Source organism: Mastomys coucha, unplaced genomic scaffold (assembly GCF_008632895.1).
Source record: "Mastomys coucha isolate ucsf_1 unplaced genomic scaffold, UCSF_Mcou_1 pScaffold8, whole genome shotgun sequence".
NCBI lineage: Eukaryota > Metazoa > Chordata > Mammalia > Rodentia > Muridae > Mastomys > Mastomys coucha.
In genome coordinates this window covers 23,715,900-23,721,831 of record NW_022196914.1, presented here as the reverse complement: position 1 = coordinate 23,721,831, position 5,932 = coordinate 23,715,900, and the positions used below count along the sequence as shown (strand labels likewise).

The window sequence follows — 5,932 nt, the reverse complement described above, 5'->3', positions numbered from 1 at the left end:
CATTCTCAGGGGAAAGAACACCATAAGCCAAAGAAGGGGGATAAGAGCTCTGGTCTGGAACAGTGAAGGAGAGGCTGTAGGTGGCAGCTTTGTAGCACCAAGAAGGTGGGTTGACCCTGGTGCCCAGATGAGAATGGAGTTCTCTTCTGTGGTCTGACAAAGAACTAGAACCTCTCTTACTCAAGGATCATCAGGAGCAGTCACCACCCATAATAATAAAGGATGCTTGGCTCAAAGAGTTTACATACGAGGCAGAGCAGGCAGAAGCACTACCTCTCTCTATTTTAGACATCAAGGCAGCAGATAACATTGAACCTTAATTTTGGATCTTCTACCACAAAGATGGGCATTCTTAGAGAGCTCAGACTCACTCTGAAAAGACAGCATGCCAACCAACCCCAACACCAACTGTCATTTCATGTCTGCTTCCGAATCCCACAGTTCTCTCTTTCCACACTCTATGCCTGCATTCACAACCCTTCTAGCAACTCAGGAGAGGAACAGCAGTAAAGACTTGAGGAGCTCCATCTTCCAGGTGGATGACTCTGGCCTCAACCTGGATTCTAGCAGATCCAGGCAGGCATAGCTCCTGGCAGCCACAGGAATGCCTCAATGTCACCTTTATCTTGCCTTTTTCTTGTTTAATAGTTCATGCCCTCTAGATATTCACTTCTCTTTCAGGATTAGCTCCCAAATAAGTTATGTGAGGCCTTGATTTTATGAAACACAAAGGAAAACAAAGTTTCTGTATGGAGTCACAATCCTATGAGGTCTTGTAAGTTTGAGAGAAGAAAGCTGAATGTGAAAATAGTCGTGCTGAGATGGTGGTATCAGAGCATGAGAATATTTGTATCCCTGGTGAAAACTCTGGGGGTTTCCTTCATTCATGATGGGCCTCCATGCTATCTTTTAGAAGACTTTCTTTGGCTCTTCTTCTGTTATCTTGATGGTGGTCCAGGACCCCCACATTAGTTATAAAAAAGAGTCTTAAATAAAAGCAGGAGATATCAGCAGGTGAGTTCGTATTATTGCATTGGACTTTTGTGGAGGAACACTATAGAAGTCTTACTGGCACCTCACCTCTCACAGCCACCCTGAAGTCACACCATGTGATGAGTATAATCATTCCTCTCATCTTCAGCCATTCTTAACCCATCTTCTTGTCTCCAGCTGTCACCTGAATCTCGCTAACATAACCACAGATACAGAATTGTGAGGCAAATTCTTTCTTATAGCTTTAGAAGGACAATTACAGCCACTAACAATGACGTTTCTTTTTACCACAGCCTTTTAGAAATCAACCACATTCAAGTGTCTCAGTGGTGTGTCAGCTACTGCCATGGGATTGTCATGACAGATTTTATATAAAATATGTAAAAGAGAAATAAGAGTTAGGGACTGAAAAATGCAGCTCCTGGTTACTCTCTGAGCTCAGACAAAGGGAGAAAAGGAGAGAATAAAGACTTATTTGTTACTAATTGGACAATACTAACAGTTTTTAATGAGAAATCTTCACAAATGTATTTGGATACTTGATGTAACTACTGCCTGGTAACACACAAGGTTTGAAGGATAAGGAAAGTCTAAAATCCATCACCAAAAGAAACATAGCAAGTGAGACTCCTCTCCCCTGACACTTTGGTGAATTAAGAATTAGAGAGCAGACAGGAAAGAGGGCTAAGATGTGAAACCTCAAGATGTGTTTCATTGACCCACGTCCTCCACAGATGCTGTGCCTCCTAAAGGTTCCACAACATCAGCTCTAATCTAGGAATCAAGTATTCATGAGCCTATTGGGAATGGTTCTCATTCAAACCACAAGAGTTAGGCAGCTCATGTTACCCTCCCAGAGGGTAACATTTGTACTGTAAAAACACTGGAGAGGGCAAACTAGCATCTGGTGGTCCACACCGTTAGTTCTAGTTGGTCACAACAATGTGGGGGAGACCCTCATTCTGCCTCTTCCACCAGGTCTTGTGGGTCTTGTTCTTTGTACCTTAGTGAATGAAATACATACATACACCAGGGTCCTAGTCCTGCTGACTTTGCAGACCAAGAAGAACCTACCCAACAACATCCAACCACTTCCTTTGTACTGTCCAGTACAACAAACATAAAGGAATGAGGCCCCAGAGCCACATCTAGTTGACCTATATCTCCTGTATATTACTTTCCCATACATTGTCTTTATTTTTAAAATAAAATAAAATAAAAATCCATCTATCCTTTGAGAATTTTCCATATGGATACAATGTATTTTGAACATATCCACCTCCCTCACTCTCAAACTTCTCCAAGACATCCCTCTTGACTTCATATCCTCCCTTTGTTTTCTTTATAACCCACTAGGTATGATAGCAGCTATCCATGTGCACTTGGGTATGTAGAGCCATCCATTGGAACAAAGGCAATACCCCTGGAATAAAGCTACACCCCTGTAGAACACCAACTTCCTCTCCCAACCTAGCCATCAGTTCACAATAGCTCTCATCTAGAAGTGGGTTTCATGAGCCCTTTTCTATTTATTCGGTTCCTATTGCTGCCATCACAAATTTGTGCAATTAATCATTTCAAATAAGACAAATACATTATTGTGCCGTTCATGTCATGATGACAATTTGAAATCAGTTTCACTGGACTGTAATCAAGTCTGCCTCAGATCTAAAGTCTTTCTGGAGAATCTGAACAAGAATTTGTTTCCTTTTATTTTATTTTACTTTACTTTACTTTATGATTTTCCTTTAGTGGCTACTTGTATCTCTTTCCCTGTGACCTTTTTCTTTATCCTCAGAGTACATTTTCCCAATATGGTATCTATCATTAGAGGCTTCTCTCTCTTCCATTGACTCTTCATATATTCTTTTCCTTACAAGAGCCCTATGGGATGGACACTGGTGACACATGCCTTTAATCCCAACATGCAAGGAGCAGAAGGAAATGAATCTTTGCATTTGAGGTCAGTTTAATGTACAGAGTCCCAGGAGAGCCAGGACTACACAGAGAAACCCTGTCTCAAAAACTCCAAGCAAACAAACAAACAAAAAGAGTCCCGTGGTTTCAGCCAAAATTACCCCAACAAAAGATGTTTAAACATTACTAAATAAAAATTATTATGTTTATTTAATTTATCTGTGTGAATATGTACATGCAGATATATATGTAGGCACACAATGCACATGTGGAGGTCAGAGGAAATTTTACAGGAGTTGGTTCTCTCCTTCTTCCATTAGGGTCACAAGGACAAACTCAGTTCATTGGGCTTCAAACAGGTTCATTCATCCTCTAAGCTCTTTGGTCAGCCTCTCTTCATAAGATCCCTAATCACACCAGCAAAACCTTTTAGCCAAAAAGACTGGCCTCAGGTTCCAGAGACTTTACAGTTCCATGTAGGAGGAAGCTATTTAGTCAGCATAGCATACCCTAGTTTGCATTTTAAATGATCATAATCTAACTGAGTTATTAAAAGCCAGGGATGATACAAAATACTCCCAGCTGTTAGTAACAGGCTATGTAAAAGAATCACATGTAAGAGGACAAAACTCCCTCTTTCTCTGAAACCAATCACCCTCAGCAATGAGCACCACAGCAATGAGCAAGATTAAGGCTCAGGACCTGCTCTGTAAGAAGAAGGAAGAACTCTGGAAATAACTGGACTATCTGAAGGTGGAACTGTCCCAGCTTCGCATCTCCAAAGTGACAGGGCATTGCATCCAAGCTCTCCAAAATATGAGTATTACACAAATTCATTGCCTGTGTCTCACTCTCATTAACTAAACTCAAAAAGAAAACCTCAGGAAATTCTACAAGGGCAAGAAGTACAAGTTCCTGGACCTGTGACCCAAGAAGACTTGAACCATGTGCCGCCGCCTCACCAAACACAAAGAGAAACTGAAGACCAAGAAGCAGCAGTAGAAGGAGCGCTGTACCTACTAGGCAAGTATGTAGTCAAGGCCTGATGACAATGACAATAAAGTGCAAGACTGACTAGTAAAATAAATAAAAATAAATAAATAAATAAATAAATAAATAAATAAATAGAAAAAACTCCAAGCTGTATAATGGATCATGAAATCAAGAGGAGAAATATGGAAACCTGGCTGCACAGGAAAGAGAAAATCTTAAGCACATCCTCTCAACCATGCTCCAAAAAGTGCTGAATTATTTGTGAAAAATGATTGTTTTAGTCATAGCCAAGTGTTTAAGAAATCATAGCAAACTCTAAGCATAAAAAATAAAATCAGAACTCATAAATCACAGAGTTCAACATGAGCTGATATGGGCCATGCCCTGTGGGAATGGGAGAGGAAACAAGATGTGGGGGGAAAAAAAGAATTTGCTTTAGTGTCTACATGTGGAGAAGACAGTAAGAATTTAGTTTGTCCCAGACAGAGAATTTTGTATGTCTCTGAAGTAGTCTAAGAAAAAATAGAGCCAGTGTCTCGGAAAAATGATAAAGAAACTTATTGCATAATTTAGACTTATGAAAGAATAGTGAGAGTTTCTAAAACAAATTTTAATTGGGGTTGTCCTCATGGTTACTTAAGGTTTAAATTTTGCATGATTTTTATGACTCCAGTAACTCAAAGTCAAGAAAGCAATTAATATAAGAAGGAGAACATGGCTTTTCCAAAGGCACCCTTCTTGGACCGCTATTCTCTCTGCCCTTATAGAGGAAACACAAAAATCTCTTAAAGAGTTACAGGAGCCGGGCGGTGGTGGCGCATGCCTTTAATCCCAGCACTTGGGAGGCAGAGGCAGGTGGATTTCTGAGTTCGAGGCCAGCCTGGTCTACAGAGTGAGTTCCAGGACAGCCAGGGCTATACAGAGAAACCCTGTCTCAAAAAACCAAGAAAAAAAAAAAAAAAAGAGTTACAGGAAAACACAACCAAATAGGTGTCGGAATTGAACAAAATCATCCAGGATCTAAAAATGGAAGTAGAAACAATAAAGAAATCACAAAGGGAGACAACTCTGGAGATACAAAACTTAGGAAAGAGATCAGGAGTCATAGATGCAAGCATCACCAACAGAATACAAGAGAATCTCATGTGCAGAAGATACCTTAGAAAACGTTGATGCAACAGTCAAAGAAAATGTAAAATGCAAACAAGTCCTAACCCAAAGCATCCAGGAAATTCAGAACACAATGAGAAGACCAAACCTAAGGATAGCAGGTATATAAGAGAGTGAAGATTCCAAACTTAAAGGGCCAATAAATATCTTTAAAAAATTATAGAGGAAAACTTCCCTAACCTAAAGAAAGAGATGCTCATGAACATACAAGAAGCCAACAGAATTCCAAATAGACTGGACCAGAAAAGAATTTGCTCCCACCAGGATAATGAATAGAAAACTTCAACACAAGGAAGGAAACTATACCCTAAAGAAAGCAAGAAAAAAAATCTTCTTTTAACAAACCAAAAAGAATATAGTCACATAAACATAATTCCACGTATAACAACAAAAATAACAGGAAGTAACAATCACTTTTCCTTAATATCTCTTAATATCAATAGACTCAATTCCCCAATAAAAAGACATAGACTAACAGACTGGATAAGCAAACAGGACCCAACATTTTGCTGCCTACAAGAAACCCACCTTAGTAACAAAGACAGACACTACCTCAGAGTAAAATGCTGGAAAACAAGTTTTCAAGCAAATGGTCTCAAGAAACAAGCTGGAGTAGCCATTCTAATATCAAATAAAATTGACTTTCAACCTAAAGTTTTCAAAAAAAGATAAGGAAGGACCCTTCATACTCATCAAAGGAAAAATCTATCAAGAACTCTCAATTCTGAATATCTATCCTCTGAATGCAAGGGCACCCACATTCATGAAAGAAACTTTACTAAAGCTCAAAACACACATAGCACTGCACACAATAATAGTGGGGACTTCAACACCCCACTTTCAGCTATGGACAGATCAT

The 5,932-nt window shown here is 39.5% G+C and overlaps 1 pseudogene; it reads left to right on the top strand.

The window, feature by feature from the left end:
• Positions 1 to 3,588: 3,588 nt before the first annotated feature.
• LOC116083763 lies at positions 3,589 to 3,956 on the top strand (annotated as a pseudogene).
• The last annotated feature ends 1,976 nt before the right edge of the window (positions 3,957 to 5,932 follow it).